Raw genomic sequence first — 19,471 nt, forward strand, 5'->3', positions numbered from 1 at the left:
TGTTAACTCTACAGAACACAGAGCTGGATCTCGTCAAAGCGTTATTAACGCGGCACAGCTGGATTAGAATAAAAGAGCCATTTAGACTTAAAAGCAGGGGATCTCCAAGTTAGAAAGTCTGGATTCTGTTCCCGTCTCCATCACTAATTCACTAAGTGACACTGATTATTACTTTGATTTTTGCCTGCATTTTCCCATCAATAGAAAGGGAATTTCAGGACTGTTCCCAAGAGCTGGAGAGAATGGTTGCCAGATGCCTTCCCAGGAAGGGAACGAAACGAAAGAGAGCCGCTGTCTGGACGCCTCCTGCCTTGCCCTGCAGTCTCCCAGACTCTCATGCCCCCTGGAAAAGAGAGTCGGCCTGGGCAGACATTGGTGAGGAGATGACAGTTGAAAGTCAGGTCACCACTGTGACTGTGGCCAGCTTTGGGGACTCGGCTTCCGTTTGGGGAGGTTGGATACTGATGACCAGCTCTGCTTCTGACAGCGGGAGGGGAGGGGAGCAGGGCCCCCCAGAGACATTCGGGACCATACATGACTATGAGCATCTTTCAGTCGTCTCCCACAGAACTTGATTCTAATGGAACTTGCTTTAAAGCAAAGCATTGCCAATCAATTCTTGTTGTCTACCTCGCACACAGGGTTCCCACTATTCTCTAGACAGAAATTTTCAACTTAGCTGCAAAGAAGAATCATCCAAGGATATTTTTTAAATCCTGTACTCCCAGCCTGGGAGTGGGATCAAAGCTCCAGTATTTTTTTTAAGTCCCCTGGGTGGTTACAAAGTGCATCCAAGGTTGAGAGGAACTGAATTACTGGTCTAAATCACTGACCATGATTTAAAGGAGCGGTGCTCCTTTTTTTTTTTGAAACGGAGTCTCGCTCTGTCGCCCAGGCTGGAGTGAGTGGTGTGATCTCGGCTCACTGCAAGCTCCACCTCCCGGGTTCACGCCATTCTCCTGCCTCAGCCTCCCGAGTAGCTGGGACTACAGGTGCCCACTACCATGCCCGGCTAATTTTGTTGTATTTTTTTTTAGTAGAGATGGGGTTTCACCGTGTTAGCCAGGATGGTCTTGATCTCTTGACCTTGTGATCTGCCCGCCTCAGCCTCCCAAAGTGCTGGGATTACGGGCGTGAGCCACTGTGCCCAGCCAGCAGCGGTGCTCCTTAACCTTGAGGATGCACTTGAATCACCTGTGGTGGTTTAAATGTCACGTCTGCCTTGGCTCCACCCAGGCAATATGTTTCCAAATAGATCTCAAATACAACATTTGTATTAATTCAGGCCACCAGCATCTCTTTCCTCCACCCCTGCAACAGGGTCTCTATTTCCCTGGCACCCAGAATGAGCCTTTGGAGCATAAATCTGGTCATTTATTGCCCTTCTCTCAATCCTTCAATGGCTCATGCCTGTAATCCCAGCACTTTGGGAGGCCAAGGCGGGCAGATCACCTGAGGTCAGCAGTTCAAGACCAGCCTGGCCAACATGGTAACCTCGTCTCTACTAAAAATACAAAAAAAAAAAAAAAGTGGCTGGGCATGGTGGCGGGGCACCTGTAATCCCAGCTACTCAGGAGGCTGAGGCAGGAGAACCTCCGGAACCCAGGAGGCAGAGGTTCCAGTGAGCCGAGATCGCGCCGCTGCATTCCAGCCTGGGCAACAGAGCGAGACTCCATTTAAAAAAAAAAAGACAAGGAGACAAGGAGATGGAGCAAGGAAGGCGACTTTATTTCCGAGAGCCAGCAAGCCGAGAGGATGGAGGACCAATATGCTGAAGAACCACCTTAAGTCCAAATTTCAGGCCCTTTTAATGTTGAGGGCAGAGGGAAGAGGAGGGCCTTGCGATCAAGAGGTGACCAATGACCGCAGACATTTGGGTTCCAAGGAGGGTCCAGGAAGGCTGGGAGTTTATTTGTCCTTGTCAGGTCACAGCGCTCCTATAAACCTTTAACAAAACGTCGTCGTTTACGCACGTCCCCTTTAATCCCAGAGTTAGTTTGAAAACCTGCACGATGGCTGTTTTTGCATTTTATCTCAGCACTCTAAAATTATCCTAGCCACATGCAGAAATGGGTAAAGGGCCTCTGAAACGACAGTGGAGTGAGTTACGTTCTGCTCTTTCACCGCTGCGTTCCCGGACTTGCCAAGCGCCTGTTCATCCTGGGGTCTTTGTACTTGCTGTCCGCCTCTCTGTCTGGAAGATTTCCTTCCGGAGCCACACACGGCTGTGTTCATCCTGGGGTCCTTGTACTTGCTGTCCGCCTCTCTGTCTGGAAGATTTCCTTCCGGAGCCACACACGGCTGTGTTCATCCTGGGGTCTTTGTACTTGCTGTCCGCCTCTCTGTCTGGAAGATTTCCTTCCGGAGCCACACACGGCTGTGTTCATCCTGGGGTCTTTGTACTTGCTGTCCGCCTCTCTGTCTGGAAGATTTCCTTCCGGAGCCACACACGGCTGTGTTCATCCTGGGGTCTTTGTACTTGCTGTCCGCCTCTCTGTCTGGAAGATTTCCTTCCGGAGCCACACACGGCTGTGTTCATCCTGGGGTCTTTGTACTTGCTGTCCGCCTCTCTGTCTGGAAGATTTCCTTCCGGAGCCACACACGGCTGTGTTCATCCTGGGGTCTTTGTACTTGCTGTCCACCTCTCTGTCTGGAAGATTTCCTTCCGGAGCCACACACGGCTGGCTCCCTTGCTTCATTCAGGACTTTGCCCCTCACTGAATGCCTTTCTTGATGATGCCCATCTCAAATTTCCCTTTGTTTTGTCCCCTTGCCCTGCTCTATTCTCTTTCACGGCTTTTACCATTACCAGAAACCAAGTGACTTGCTAGTGTATCTATTTATTGCCCATTTTCCCCCAGAGAACAGGAACTCTATGAGGGCTAGGACTTCGTTTGCCTTGTACCAGAATACCTAGAATAGTGCCTGGCACACAGTTGGCACTCAGGACCTAGTGAATGAATGGATAAGTAAATGTCGCCTACTCCCACTTCGCTGTCACGCTCAAACATGTAATTAGGAGGCTATCCCAGAAAGACGGGATAAGTACATGTCGCCTGCCCCCACTCCTCTGTCACGCTCGAACGTGTGATTCGGAGGCTACCCCAGAAAGAGGCTTTTTAGGTCCGCCAGGTTTCTCAAATAGAGCAACCTGTGGCCGGGTGCAGTGGCTCACGCCTGTAATCCCAGCACTTTGGGAGGCCGAGGCGGGCGGATCACGAGGTCAGGAGATCGAGACCATCCTGGCTAACGCGTTGAAACCCCATCTCTACTAAAAATACAAAAAACTAGCCGGGCGTGGTGGCGGCGCCTGTGGTCCCAGCTACTCAGGAGGCTGAGGCAGGAGAATGGCTTGAACAGGGGAGGCGGAGCTTGTAGTGAGCCGAGATCCAGCCTGAGCTACAGAGTGAGACTCCGTCCCAAAATAAATAAATAAATTAATAATAATAATAAATAAAATAAAGCACCCTGTGAAAGCATTTTGCTCTCACTTATTTGACTTTCTTTCATTTAAAACTTGAATTTTCCTAGATCTCACCAGTTCTTGAATACATTCAGTCATTAAAAAGAATCAATAAAATTGTCTTTTTGTTGGAAAAGAGCGATTGTTCCAAATTAGGGCTGTAAGATTTAGCAAATAAAAATATAAGATATCCAATGAAATCTGAATCTCATATAAACAATAATTATTTAGTATCAGTATGTCCAATGCAATATTTGGGACATATGCTAAATAAATGCTTCTTATCTGAAATTCAAATTGAATCTGACAATCTTAACACAAAATGAAATGAAATTTGTTTTGGTACAGGAGAAGGTATGAAGTCAGATAACCTAGTTTGAATCTTAGCCACTTGATAGTTATATAAACTCTGGGAAGTTATTTCACTTTGTCAAGCTGTAGTTTCCCCATCTCTAAACCGATTAGATAGTAATACCGGCTTTGTATGGTTATCGTAAAGATTAAATTTTTTTTTAAGATAGTGTCTCGCTCTGTCACCCAGGCTGGAGTGCAGTGGTGTGATCAGGGATCACTGCAGCCTCAACCTCCTGGGTTCAAGCGATCCTCCCACCTCAGCCTCCCAAGTGGCTGGGACTGCGGGCATGCGCCACTACGCCAGACTAGTTTTTGTATTTTTAGTAGAGACAGGGTTTTGCCGTGTTGCCAAAGCTGTTCTCAAACTCATGAGCTCAAGTGATCCACCTGCCTTGGCCTACCAAAGTGCTGGGATTACAAGCTTGTGTCACCATACACGGCTGAAGATTAAATTTTAAAAACTAACTCACTCATTTCGTATAGCACCTGGCCGCAATCAGGACAAATATTATTCTCATCAGTATTATTAAATGGAGAGTGAACAGTCATCGATCGTCTTCTTCTGTCCAGGACTGCAGTTCTGTCCAGGACTGAGGGGTTTCCTAGGACGTGAGACTCTCAGTGCTAAAGCTGGACAAGTCTCATGCAGCCGGGACACCTGGTCATTTTAAAAGCTCCCTAGAAAAGGTCGTTGGTGCCATATGACTGACTGACTTCAAGCTGTAAGTAATGTATGAGGAGTGTTTTCTATCAGTTACCAAAAAATGTCAGGTTGCAATGGAAGTTTTTCAGTCTGTATTTCAACATGGACATTCATTTTGCTATTGACCCCAGGCACATTTAGCTCCCCGTTACTGTAAGGTGTGTTTTAGTCCTGTGTTTTTAGAAAATCGTTCAAATGGCACCGTCAATGTTGATTAATACATTTTTTTTTTTGAGATGGAGTCTCGCTCTGTCGCCCAGGCTGGAGTGCAGTGACGTGATCTCGGCTCACTGCAAGCTCCGCCTCCCAGGTTCACACCATTCTCCTGCCTCAGCCTCCCCAGTAGCTGGGACTACAGGCGCCACCACCACGCCCCACTAATAATTTGTATTTTTAGTAGAGACGGGGTTTCACCGTGTTAGCCAGGATGGTCTCAATCTCCTGACCTCGTGATCCGCCTGCCTCAGCCTCCCAAAGTGCTGGAATTACAGGCATGAGTCACTGAACAAGTCGCTGAAACAACTTGTTTCAGCCAGGCGCGGTGGTTTACGCCTGTAATCCCAACACTTTTCGAGGCCAAGGTGGGTGGATCACCTGAGGTCAGGAGTTCAAGACCAACCTGGCTAACATGGTGAAATCTCATCTCTACTAAAAATATAAAAATTAGCCATGTGTGGTGGCACATGCCTGTAATCCCAGCAACTACTCAAGAGGCTGAGGCAGAAGAATCGCTTGAACCCGGGAGGCGGAGGTTGCAGTGAGCCGAGATCACACCACTGCAGCAGTCCAGCCTGGGTGACAGAGTGAGATTCAAAAAACAAAAACAAAAAGAAAAGAAAGAAAACAACTTGTTTCTTGTTTCACAGTTAAAATGGTGCTAATTTATTCAAGTGCAATTGTTGAACGCAAGGTTCAAAAAGGTTATATCCTAAACCTCTTAAGCAGGAGAAATGAAAAGGATGCTCTCGAATACTCTGTCAATCCAGTAGCTGCCCCTGCCTCAACCAAAGAGGTGGCACTTCATAGAGTGCTGAATTCAGAGAAGAATACAGCCCCTGGCATCCCTGTGGTTTTGCCCAGTGACCAACAGTAACAGAGTCGTTGTGCAGCGTCTGGGTACTGGATTTTACCTCTCAGAACTAGTCTCATCCACACAAAGCACGGAAGACTTGGCCAAGGCATAGGACAGCATCTCGGCCATGTAATGGCAAGAGTGTGAGCAACAGAAGACGGGAAGCAGAAGGGAGGTGGAAGGAAGGTGGAGACAAGCCCCGGTGAGCCAGTATCCTCGTCTCAGAAAGGGGGAGGGTTCTGGAAGGAGAACTAGAGGTTCAGGCATGTTATTTATTACAATAATATTCAAGTGTAGTATATTATTTGTAGCTACAAAGATAACCAGTAGAGGATCTTCTGATTATCACCTACCTATCAAGCACTAGGAGAAGTGAGAAGAAGAGATGAGATACCCAAAACTAAACTAAAACAACATTTTTCTTACCAGAGTTGGCAAATAGTCAAGAAATTGAGGTTGAGTAAAGTGGCTCACACCTATAATCCCAGCACTTTAGGAGGCCGGGGCAGGAGGATTGCTTGAGCCCAAGAGTTTGAGACCAGCTGGGACAATGTGGCAAGACCCTAAAATACGTACAGAATACTAACAGGGTGTGGTGGCATGAACCTGCAGTCCCAGCTACTCTGAGGCTGAGGTTGGAGGATCCCTTTGATCCCAGGAGGTCAAGGCTGCAGTGAACTATGATCAAACAACTGCAATTCCCCCTGGGTGATAGGGCGAGACCCTGTCCCAAAGAGAGAGAGAGAGAGCAAAGAGGGAGGGAGGGAGGGAGGGAGAAAGGAACGAAGGAAGGAAAGAAGGAAGGGAGGAAGGAAGGGAGGAAGGGACGGAGGGAGGGAGGGACGGAGGGAAGAAGGAAGGAAGGAAAGAAGGAAGGGAGGGAGGGAGGGAGGAAGGAAGGAAGGAAGGGAGGGACGGAGGGAGGAAGGAAGGAAGGAAGGGAGGGAGGGAGGGAGGGACGGAGGAAGGAAGGGAGGGAGGGAGGGAGGGAGGAAGGGAGGGACGGAGGAAGGAAGGAAGGAAGGAAGGGAGGGAGGGAGGAAGGGAGGGACGGAGGAAGGAAGGAAGGAAGGAAGGACGGAAGGAAGGAATTGAGAAATAAGTATATAAGTACGGAGATGAGTTGGAAACCACCCAGGAGGACGGAGTGTAGACTTCTGTTGTTGCTGCTGGTACTGGTTAGACTGGAGAGGGGGAGGGGAGGCCGCTGATGTCATCGAGGACTGCTGAGCCTGACTCACTGGCATGTGCACCACTGCTTTGATTTAAAAACCAATGGGCCGGGCGTGGTGGCTCACGCCTGTTATCCCAGCACTTTGGGAGGCCAAGGCGGACAGATCACAAGGTCAGGAGTTTGAGACCAGCCTGACCAACACGGTGAAACTAAAAATAAAAAAAAATTAGCCGGGCATGGTGGCGTGCCCCTGTAATCCCAGTTACTCAGGAGGCTGAGGCAGGAGAATCCCTTGAACCCGGGAGGTGGAGGTTGCGGTGAGTTGAGATCACGCCACTGCCTTCCAGCCTGGACGACAGAGCGAGACTCTGTCTGAAAAAAAATAAAGAAAGAAAATAAATAAAAACCAATGAAAAGATAGTGCTATTGTGATACAAAGATGTAGTCATCTTCCTCTTTCTAGGCAAAAGTAGGTAATATTCTTAGTGTTATTTGCCTGGTGAGCCTTCAGAAAATCACTTAGAATTGCTTATACTTATTTTGTGCTTCAAGGGCCTTAGAAATTACTTGGAAGAATTCAGACTACTAAGCAAAGAGATATTCTAGAAGATGGAATGAGAGGAAGAAAGAGAAGAAAGTAAGTCCAAGATTGCTTTCTTGATGCCCCCAATAGCGAAAATAGTACCCATTAGCTTTAAATTCCAAAAGCATTAGTACTGACCCCAATTCTAGGTACACATGGGAATGCCACCTTTCCTCAGGCCTTCTGGCCTCCTAAGTTCCTATTCTCTGCCTCTCTATACCTAGGGCTTGTTTACTTGGCACTAAACAATTTACAAAACATTTTTCATTTCACTTCACTTTCCATCTGATTTACATTTTTCAAACATGCAACATTTAAATATTTCAAACATGCAACATTATCTTCGATAGATCATTTATCACCTTCTGCATGTAAGAAGGATGTGCCGTCTGCATGAGGGAGATGGGTGATGTTTCTTTAAACCCGGACTCTTTGGTCTTAGCAACAAATCGACTTACTCATCCTGAGTACACTGCCAGAAAGGACTGCGAGTAAATCCTTCTTGGTCCAGCTGTTAGTTGAGTACAAATAAACACACGCTGGGAGTGGAAGGCCTGCTTTGTTCTCTGTTTTTCTTTCTGACTTGAACTTGGATTTTCCTTCCCAATCAAGAGTTATTATAGCTCAGACTGCTAATCTGAATTGAAAGCCTTCCAAGCATAAAGGAGTCCTTCTCAGGGTTAGAGACTCACGTCAAGCGCAGATGCACTCTGTAAGGAGCGTGTCTCCGATCACTGCCAGGAGTCTTCTTTAGGATTCGCTCTTTCCTGCAGCCAGCCCCTCTCATTCAAGGACTCCCTCCCATCCAGGCCCAGTTTCACACCCCCCCAGGGCTGTGTGCGTCCGTAAAGGTACCAGCTCAGGGGCAGACGAAGAACTAAGGGGTGAGGGGAAAGAAGCCAGTGTGAACCGAAGCCAGGTGGGGGACACCTGTCTCTCTCCCCCATCCCCGAACCTGAGCAATGCAGACACGAATCCCTCACGATTGTTTCTGTGATATTGAACCGTGGTGGCAACGACGGCCGTGACTTCACTGAAGAAAGCGGAACAGCTGGCAGGGCCTGGTGGGTGTGCTCCTAATTTGTGGACAGAGAGCTTTGTAGTTCACAAGGGGTTCCGGCCTGCACTGACTGGAGCCAGACAGGGAAAGAAAAAAAAAGCCCTTTTATTGAAAACGTGACCTTCTTCCCACTGAAGTCAATGTCAAAATTTGCTTTTGTGAGGGGCCAAAGGGTTGAGTCCTACAGTTTAAAAAAAGGAACACACACACACACAAAGGCATTCTTCTTTCAGGCCAGTCACACTTTTCTCTTGAATTCAGAATGCCTGCTGCCTTCTCGTGGCTGATAAGTGCACAGAATGAACTTAGAACCTGTGGATATGATTTCTTAAAGATGCTAGCATCTCCATCTCTTTAAAGATACTTCCTTTTATTTTTTATTTTTATTTATTTATTTATTTTTGAGGCAGAGTCTCGCTCTGTCGCCCAGGCTGGAGTGCAGCGGAGCAATCTCGGTCACTGCAAGCTCCGCCTCCCGGGTTCATGCCGTTCTCCTGCCTCAGCCTCCCGAGTAGCTGGGACTACAGGCGCCCGAAACCTCGCACGGCTGATTTTTTGCATTTTTAGTAGAGACGAGGTTTCACCATGTTAACCAGGATGGTCTCGATCTCCTGACCTTGTGATCTGCCCGCCTCAGCCTCCCAAAGTGCTGGGATTACACGCGTGAGCCACTGCGCCCGGCTTGTGTTTTTTTTTTTTCCTGAGGGCGGGAGAGTGCAGTGATACAATCACATCTCACTGGAGCATCAACCTCTTGAGCTCAAGCAGTCCTCCCACCTCAGCTCCCGAGTACCGGGGACTATAGGAGCACACAGCCACAGACAGCTCATCTGCTTTTATGTTTTGTAGAGATGGTGTTTTGTCATATTGTCCAGGCTGGTCTCTAACTCCTGGGCTCAAGCAGTCCTCCCACCTCGGCCTTCCAAAGTGCTGGGATTACAGGCATGAGCCACTGCATCTGGCCAGAATTCCTTTATTTCCAAATAAAAATTTGAGAATTCTTTCAGTTTGCGAAATCATTCTTGGGTCGATGTGAAACAAGATGGTGTATTTCTAAAACTTTCTGAAGTAAAAGGGGCAAGGTGGGCACACAGGGCCAGGTGGAGGATGGGGAGGTGGCTGATGTGAAAGTTCCAGACACCTGGAGGAAATCATTTCTGTCAAACCCAGACAAAATAGGGCCAGGAAGGAGAGAAGGCTCAGGCTTACATTCTGCGACAAGCGATTTCCAAGGACTTTCTGTGAGCCCTTCACACATCTCCTGCTTTAATAAGGTTTATCACTAGACATTCTTTTTTTTTAGACGGAGTTCCGCTCTTGTTACCCTGACTGGAGTACAATGGCATGATCTCGGCTCACTGCAACCTCTGCCTCCCAGTTTCAAGAGATTCTCTTGCTTCAGCCTTCCGGAGTCGCTGGGATTACAGGCATGCGCCACCGCACCTGGCTAATTTTGTATTTTTAGTAGAGACGGGGTTTCTCCATGTTGGTCAGGCTGGTCTCGAACTCCCGACCTTAGGTGATCTGCCCACCTTGGCCTCCCAAAGTGCTGGGATTACAGGCATGAGCCACCACACCCAGCTTATCACTACACATTCTTTTTTTTTTTTTTTTTTTTTTTTTTGAGATGAAGTCTCGCTCTGTCGCCCAGGCTGGAGTGCAGTGTCGCGATCTCGGCTCACTGCAAGCTCCGCCTCCCGGGTTCATGCCATTCTCCTGCCTCAGCCTCCCAAGTAGCTGGGACTACAGGTGCCGCCACCGCACCCGGCTAATTTTTCATACTTTTAGTAGAGACGGGGTTTCACCGTGTTAGCCAGGATGGTCTCGATCTCTTGACCTTGTGATCCGCCCGCCTCAGCCTCCCAAAGTGCTGGGATGACAGGCGTGAGCCGCTGCGCCCGGCCCCACATTCTTTAGGTCTGCAGTGATTCAAATAAAATGTTCTTGGAAGAAAAGTGTTCTTCCCAATGAACTGACAACAACTCTAGCTTTGAACCTCTGGAACCAATGAACTTGTTTCTAAGCAGCTTATGTCAATTTATTTTTGCCAATCAAAGCTCCCCTCCCCACTCCTCGCTGGGCACACCGGTGGCTCGCCATGCCATGCATTCCCGTCTATAATCCTTACTTCTATTCTCGAGTAAACCCAACATATTTAGAGACAATTTTCTCTGGTGTCTTTTTTTTTTAGGTTGATCCTGACTTTTTTTTAGTCAGTGTCAGTAGAGGTTAGTTCATACCTTTACAATTATATGGCTTGAAAAGCCAGTCTTGACTGTCACATAAATCTACCTGCCTTTGTCTTCTTATTCCCTCGAGTAAACGTGTGTCATTCTTTGGCCACCCAGGGGCATTCTCCCTTCCCAGCACTACTTGTGGACTCTTCTAGGAAATCCCTCCTTTCTCATTCTCAGCCCGGTGGCTTGGGAGGGATTCACGCACCTCCTGCTCCAGGGGTGGACTGTGGTTGGCGAAACCAATCAGCTTTTCCCATGTACTTACTTGCATCCTCCGCTGATTCCCGATAAACCAGCGACCCACTCAGATCCGTGAAGACACAGGAGCCTTTGAGGCCTCTGGGAAGACGCAGGAGCCTTTGAGGCCTCTGGGAAAGACAGGCTTCCTCCTCTTCCAGAGATGCACCGGGAAGGAAGCTTGCTCCTCCTCCGGAAGGCACAGGGAGATCTGAGCCTGAAGCTGCTGCAGCCATTTCCTGCCACGCGTGGAGACAGGATGGGGATGGAAGGCAGGGCCAGCGTGGTATCTGAGGATGAAGCTGAGGCAGAGAGAAGCTCGTGTCCGGGAGTTCTTGTTTGGACTGCTAGATCAAACCTTACCTGAGGCCAACGTCTGTCTGTGGAGGTTTCTGTTGTGTAAGCCAAGAAACATCCTTTGTTGTTTAAGCCAGGTCACATTGGCTTCCCTGCTGCTTATGATACAATAGCCCTAAATGATGTAAGTCCCTTGTTAAGAACATTCTATGACTCCCCACTGTCCGTAAAAAAAAGTGAATGGACATAAACATCTCCTCAATGGTGGCGATCGCTTCATAGGCATATACTTATCCTCAAACTTATTGAGATGTATACATTAAGTAGACACAGCTTTTTATACGTCACTCATATCTCAATAAAGTGATTTTCTTTTTTTTTTTTTTAAGACAAATGAGCTTAAATTCCTCACCTTACCACCGGAGACAGTGCACAAGTGGAACGCAGGCGACCTTTTTCTTCTCGTCGAACTCGTCTTTAGCTGTTCCTTCTGGCTTGTCCCTTTTCTCTGCTTATCCCTCCTTAAATTTTACATTTTCCACGATCTAAATTTCACATCATTCCTGATCTTTCCAAACAATACTTCTCTCTCTTGATCTCTGTTTCCCTTCACATTCTTCTTCCCATTATGATTTAAACTGCTGTCTTTTCTTTGCCCTTTTCCTAGACTGTCATGTAATTCTGAATTACTTTAATGTATATTTAACCTGTCTTCTTGAGCACAGGTCTTACAGGCTTCTGATCAATGTCTAGCTCATAGCATCTGGAACTATGCCTTATACATGGTAGGTATTAGAAACACGTGCTGGGTAGTTGGCAATAGCAGTGGTTTTTGATCAATGTCAACACAAATGCTTATGTCTGATTACGGATCAGGACTCAGAGACTACCTAGACGCCCGCAGACAACAGACCAGAGGGGTCCGGCGAAATACAGAGGGGTCCGGCTAAATGGTTTTCACCTGAGAAGGCAACGGGCTACTCCACTGTAAGAAAACCATCTGTATGAAAGAATCTTGGTGAGTGGACTGTAATCTAACTCTTTAAATCCCAGGGCTCATGGAAACAAATGAGGTAAACTTGTTTGACTAATATATCTCTATTGTGAAAGCACACTGGAGCTTGCTTAATCGTAAGCAGGTACCAAGTGGCCATATAATATAGCCCTGTGAGTCAAGAGCTGCCTGTGGCCAAACAGGCTGCCAAGAAGCTGTGTAATTTGGTGGTCCCAACTCCCTGTTCTGTGTGGAGCCTCCAGGTGACTGGCCAATCAAGAGGCCCGTAGACCAGGTCGCCCGCAGAGCAGCTATGCAGAGCCGTCATGCTGTCATTTCCTGCATCACTTCCCACCTACCTTCCCTCTGGCTTCACAGAGTCTGTTTACAAGGAGAAGTGAATGCCGTATTCTGCTTGGCCTGCAGGGTAGGTGTTATTGGAACTCTTTAAAGCTTTATGACATTCAGTGGTGTACTTCCCTCGCATTCCTGCGTGACCCACGTCACGGTGGAAACGGGCTGTCCTTCGCATTTCACAGGCTGCACACTTAATGACATCACTCTGTGAGATGAAGGGAGAGCTGTGAGAAAACCTAATTTGGCCTGCTGCAGCAGCAGTTGCCTTAATTAGTCTCGATTTTTAATGCAATAAAAGGAATCAAGGTAAAGGTGGCTGGCCAGGAAAATTAATAAGCTTTCAGGTACACTTGGTTACTATGATTTTTCTGTTAGTAGAAAATGTTGTTAAGCTGCTATTTTGCTCTCTGTCTTGAGAACACAGATTACAAGAAAAAAAGAAAGATACACCCAGACATTGTTAAAAAGGCATTAGGCCGGGGTGCGGTGGCTCATGCCTGTCATCCTAGCACTTCGGGAGGCCAAGGCGGGCGGATCACGAGGTCAGTAGTTCGAGACCAGCCTGGCCAACATGGTGAAACCCCGTCTCTACTAAAAATACAAAAATTAGTTGGGTGCAGTGGTGGGCGCCTGTAATCCCAGCTACTCAGGAGGTGGAGGCAGGAGAATCATTTCAACCTGGGAGGTGGAGGTTGCCGTGAGCTGAAATGGTGCCATTGCACTCCAGCCTGGGTAACAGGGTGAGACTTCATCTCAAAAAAAAAGCATTAAGGTGAACTATCTGGTACTGTCTGCCAACTCGGCATCTGATTTATTCCAGAGAGCTCTTTTTCTCTGAATTGGTTCTTTCCCCTCCTTGCTAAGAGCCTTATCATATTATGAAACACAAATATGTAATATGGAGCTGGACTGGGTTCACTCTTCACTGTAAAGCCGCATTATCTACATTGGCATCCCTCTTGAGCAATCTTCAAGCAAAGAGGCATTTGGGACATCAGTAGAAGGGACATTTTTCCTGTGCGTGGGCTGTATTCTTCTGAGTAAATAGATGCTTTAAAACCAGCCAAGTCTCCATTTGGTGCATCTGAGTAGGAGTTTGATATTTGCACTGAGAAATATTGAATTCCTAGAACACCAAGAGGTGATTCAAGAATTTTCTTTCAAGCCAGTTACTTTAAATAAAACTTATTTACATATTCATGAGCAGATATATTTCTTTAGTATGTGCTAAGCATGAAAAAAAAGAGCATCAACCATCAAGTTTACCTTTGCTATGGGCATGTCTTGGGATACATCAGAAACTTAGGTGATATGGTTTTGAGAAAAAAAAAAGGATTCCACGTGAGGTCCTCAGGAGGAATAACGACCCTGATCTTTCACACCTGTGGAGTTAGAACAACCATAGCCCTGATGAGGTCTCTGATGTGTTGTGATTGTGAATTTAAATCCCGTGCTGTAAGTTATCAAATCACTCGCTAGTCAGGGGCATTCACATCCAAAGCAGCTTGTTCGCCCTCTTCCTCGTGTAAGACACACAGCACCTCTCACACCTTGTTCGCCCTCTTCCTCCTGTAAGACACACAGCACCTCTCACACCTTGTTCGCCCTCTTCCTCCTGTAAGACACACAGCACCTCTCACACCTTGTTCGCCCTCTTCCTCCTGTAAGACACACAGCACCTCTCACACCTTGTTCGCCCTCTTCCTCCTGTAAGACACACAGCACCTCTCACACCTTGTTCGCCCTCTTCCTCCTGTAAGACACACAGCACCTCTCACACCTTGTTCGCCCTCTTCCTCCTGTAAGACACACAGCACCTCTCACACCTTGTTCACCCTCTTCCTTGTGTAAGACACACAGCACCTCTCACACCTTGTTCGCCCTCTTTCTCGTGTAAGACACACAGCACCTCTCACACCTTGTTCGCCCTCTTCCTCCTGTAAGACACACAGCACCTCTCACACCTTGTTCACCCTCTTCCTCCTGTAAGACACACAGCACCTCTCACGCCTTGTTCGCCCTCTTCCTCCTGTAAGACACACAGCACCTCTCACACCTTGTTCGCCCTCTTCCTCCTGTAAGACACACAGCACCTCTCACACCTTGTTCGCCCTCTTCCTCCTGTAAGACACACAGCACCTCTCACACCTTGTTCGCCCTCTTCCTCCTGTAAGACACACAGCACCTCTCACACCTTGTTCACCCTCTTCCTTGTGTAAGACACACAGCACCTCTCACACCTTGTTCGCCCTCTTTCTCGTGTAAGACACACAGCACCTCTCACACCTTGTTCGCCCTCTTTCTCGTGTAAGACACACAGCACCTCTCACACCTTGTTCGCCCTCTTCCTCCTGTAAGACACACAGCACCTCTCACAGCTTGTTAAAGACATTTCTCCAGAAAAACGGCAACGTCTCCCCTCCCCCCACTCTCACCTCCATAAAGGCCACAAATACTACCGATGGAAACGAAAGCACAGGTGACAAGATCGAACAGAGGGTGGTGTTTATGCTCAGTCTCTCGAACATCAAGGTTGCTGTGGTTGTGTGACCTTCAGCCAGCCACTCCACCGATCTAAGCCTTGCTCTGTCCTTTCTTCCCTCGTGCCTTCATTTCTTCATCCTCTCACATACGTAGTATTTATAGACCACGCACTGTGCTTCAGGCCCTGGCCTAGGGGCTCTGGATATAACAGTGAAGTAAGCCAAGTCCCTGCCCTCATGCAGCTTATGTTCTGACGAGCGGAGGGAGAAGGAAGACAGACAACAGGCCGTAGCATCTGGCCATTTGTGGCCAATTCACTGGGACAAATCAAGCAACTTTATTCTTGTTTAATGGACAAGGCTTTAAATTCCATTATATTAAAATAAGGACTCTGTGCCTTTTAGTTAACCTTTATAAAATATTGCAAAGGGGCTGGGCACAGTGGCTCACATCGGTAACCCCAGCACTTTGGGGAGGCCGAGGCAAGCGGATCACTTGAGGTCAGGAGTTTAAGACCAGCCTGGCAAACGTGGCGAAATCCCATCTCTATCAAAAATACAAAAATTATGTGATGGGATGTGATGGCACACGCCTGTAATCCCAGCTACTTGGGAGGCTGAGGCAGGAGAATCACTTGAACCCGGAGGCAGAGGTTGCAGTGAGCTGAGATTGTGCCACTGAACTCTAGCATGGGCAACAGAGAGAGATTCCGTTTAAAAAATAAAAATAAATGGCTGGGCGCCGTGGCTCGCACCTATAATCCCAGCACTTTGGGAGGCCGAGGGAGGCAGATCATGAGGTCAAGAGATCAAGACCATCCTGTTCAACATGGTAAAACCCTGTGTCTACTAAAAATACAAAAATTAGCCGGGCGAGGTGGCGGGCGCCTGTAGTCCCAGCTACTCGGGAGGCTGAGGAAGGAGAATCGCTTGAACCCGGGAGGCAGAGGTTGCAGTGAGCCGAAATCACGCCACTGCACTCCAGCCTGGCAGCAGAGTGAGACTCCGTCTAAAAAATAAAATAAAATAAATTTAAAAAATAAAATAAAATATTGCAAAGGGCTCATTCTGGTACATTTTTAGAGTATCATTCAATTTAACCTGGAGACAAAGGAGAGAACAGGGCAGGCCCTCCTCCACTGACTGAATGTTACCCCTGCAGAAGTCATTTAGCCTTTTCACCCCTCAAGTTGCAAGAGTACTGTCCTTATCACGTCCTAGGTTAATCTAAGCGCCAAACTGAACCGTGGACAGGGAGCTGTGGGATAATGGCTGATAAACCCTAAGCATTATGAAATACAGTGGCTGCAAATGGTGATGCAGATTAAGGTGAAGTGATGTAGTGACGATAACTAATCAAGGGAAACACACACAGTCATTTCTCCCCGAGTTTCTTCCCAATTTTTTTTTTTTTTTTTTTTTTTTGAGATGGAGTCTCGCTTTGTCGCCCAGGCTGGAGTGCAGTGGTGCAATCTCGGCTCACTGTAAGCTCTGCTTCCCGGGTTCATGCCATTCTCCTGCCTCAGTCTCCCGAGTAGCTGGGACTACAGGTGCCTGCCACCACGCTCAGCTAATTTTTTGTATTTTTAGTAGAGATGGGGTTTCACTGTGTTAGCCAGGATGGTCTCGATCTCTTGACCTCGTGATCCGCCCACCTTGGTTTCCCAAAGTGCTGGGATGACAGGCGTAAGCCACCGCGCCCAAACGTTTCCTCCCAATTTCTAAGGGGATCCAGCGTCAACAGGGCACCATTGACAAAGAAATGGTGTCAGGCACTTGCCTAAGCATACACCTGAACCTGTAGATTCTTGACGGGCACTATTCCCTCTGCACTCGTTCATTTCCTTGTTGTGCACCTCCGGCCACGGGCATTGCCAGACCAAATCCATCAGTTAGAAGAAACTTCGCCTCTGCAGGAATTCTCAGTCGATTCTGACTCTGAACGAACAGTGCCTTTGTTTTGTGTTCTTTGGCACCCACATTAATATTTAAAGACATATAAATCGTTGTCGTTAGTTGAAAATGAACAGATGATTGGTGAAATGAAACTGTGGATAGAATATATCTTTCTTGATTCTCAATCTGTTTTGGATTGAAGACAAGAAAAGACCATATTAGCAAAAGAAAAATTGGCCTAAATGTGAGAACAGTTGGCTTTAAATATATATATATATATAATTAAGTATTCCCAGACTGGCGTGAAGCCAGGAAAGCACTCAGCGGAGTTTTCCATTCCACTCCCCACGTCTTGTTTGCAGAGTGTGTGCTTTTTCTCTTAAAGCACCAGGCTTCCGAGCTGAGAAGCTTATCTGCACTCAGAGTAGCCTTTCTTTCTACTTTCTAGGTAAATAAAACAGTTAAGTAAGAGGCAAGCAGATTTTTGACTTGAAGAACAGATAAGTAGACTCATAAATACTAAGCTAACAGAAGCCTCTCCTCTCGAAACCCTCGTCCTTGTTAGGAACAGCGGGCTGGTCCTAACCCAACACAGCTAAAAGCTAATTGACATAATTCCCCCAGCGTGGGAGCGAGGCCGGTAAAGAGACCAGGATCTGAAATCATGCAAAGGGTGGAATGATTCTTTGTAGCTTCTGCTGTAATTTTGAGATTTTAAAAATTCCTTTCCACCTAGAAAAGATGTATGTCATGACGCAGCAATAAAAAGGAAGGCACTGCTGGTCCAAGTGGTCCAAGCAACAACACGGATGAGCCTCAAGACCTGTTCACAAAGGAGGCCAGATACGAAACAGGAGATGCTGGATGATTCCCCTTACGTGAAGTTCAGGGACAGGAAAAACTCATCTCTGGAGAGTTCGGAAGAGCGGTTGCCTCTGGGAGGGGAGTACTGACTGGAGAGGGGCCTGAAGGAACTTTCTGGGATGATGCAAACGTTGCATATCCTGATCTGGGTATGTGTCGAGGTATGACATATGTCACTGAGCTGTACCTTATGATTTGTGCACTTCACTTCATGTAAGTTTTATCTTATTTATTTATTTATTTATGAGATGGAGTTTCACTCTATCGCCCAGGCTGGAGTGCAGTGGCTTGATCTAGACTCACTGCAACCTCCATCTCCCGGGTTCAAGCAATTCTCGTACCTCAGCCTCCGGAGTAGCTGGCGCTTCAGGTGCGCACCACCACGCCCCGCTAAGTTTTGTATTTTTAGTAGAGACGGGGTTTCCCCATCTTGGCCAGGCTGGTCTCAAACTCCTAACCTCAAGTGATCCGCCCTCCCCAGCCTCCCAAATTGCTAGGATTACAGGCATGAGCCACCACGCCTGGCCTCATTATTTTTTTAAAAAAAGACATCACATTTAGGAGCCACTGGAGGACACATTGCAATGATTGATATATTTATAACATTTGCCAGTCGACAAAAGACTCAAATGTAATTATCTCTGGATTCTTGCAAGCATCCTTGAGATTAAATGAGGAAAGTGAGGCTCACTGGAATTCAAGATACTGAGGCTGCCCCTCCCCTCTGCATTCCAGCAGCCCAGGACACCAGCGGGGCTCCCTAGCAGCCCTTCTCGAGGGGGAGCTGCTGGCATTTGGTCAGGACGTGTCTTCATTGCGCGGGTCTCTTCTGTGAGCTGCAGAGCATGTGCTGTTGCTGGCGAATGCTCTTTCCTGAGGACCAACGGGTCCGCCAGAAACACCTTCACACGTTTCAGATGCCCTCAGGAGGGTATCAGACCCTGGCTGAGAACGTCGTGTTTACTGCATTCCTGGATACAGGGGCTCGAGCCCCAGTTAATGTTTAACTCACAGAGAAGCTGGAGCCCTGGTGAAGGCGTCTTTGTTTGGGCACCGATGCAGGATGGAATGTTGGCGCAGGTCCTCTGGTTGAGCCGCCTGTCCTGCTTTGGCTTGGGGCCCACACGTAATTCCCTTCACTGTATCCATTGGTTCAGCATCCAGCGTCCACAGGTGTGGTTCTGGGGTGGGGCTGAGCTCACTGTGTGTTCCCTGGAGGTCCAGGGCCATGTTTCGTTCCTCTGCAGTTCCTCCAGGACCAAGGATCCGGAGCTCCCTTTGCCCTCAGAACAGAAGGTTAGCCACCAACTCTACCTCCGCCCTATGCCCTGGGGAGTGGAGCCCCCGTTGTTGGTGGGATCTCCCCCAGAACCTCCTGCTCTAGGTTGGTCACACAATAATGAACCGAGTAAGGACTTGAGCCCAGCTCTCTTCAACTCAAATTCTGCTCTCAATCTACACCACAGGGTGGGACAACACAGAGCGAGACTCTATCTCAAAAATAATAATAATAATAATAATTGTATTAGATTATCTCCCCACCTGAGCCCCCTCAGCCTCATGACAGCTTGGTGACCAGCTCCTACATTAAGCTGGTTGACGTTAAGAAAATCCCTTAAAAATGGCAGGAGAACATCAATGTAAAAATTTAGCAATTTGCTGAACTGTTTATATTTTTGCCTTGGAGTTCTTAGGGC

At 47.6% G+C, this 19,471-nt stretch overlaps 1 long non-coding RNA gene across 1 annotated transcript; it reads left to right on the top strand.

Moving 5' to 3' along the window:
• The first annotated feature begins 6,437 nt into the window (after positions 1-6,437).
• On the top strand, positions 6,438-19,276 carry LOC144334801 (uncharacterized). Its single transcript, XR_013405041.1, has 2 exons — positions 6,438-12,601; positions 17,647-19,276. It is a non-coding gene; the product is annotated as an uncharacterized LOC144334801 (long non-coding RNA).
• Positions 19,277-19,471: the final 195 nt, after the last annotated feature.

This window comes from Macaca mulatta, chromosome 15 (genome assembly GCF_049350105.2).
Source record: "Macaca mulatta isolate MMU2019108-1 chromosome 15, T2T-MMU8v2.0, whole genome shotgun sequence".
Classification (NCBI taxonomy): Eukaryota; Metazoa; Chordata; class Mammalia; order Primates; family Cercopithecidae; genus Macaca; species Macaca mulatta.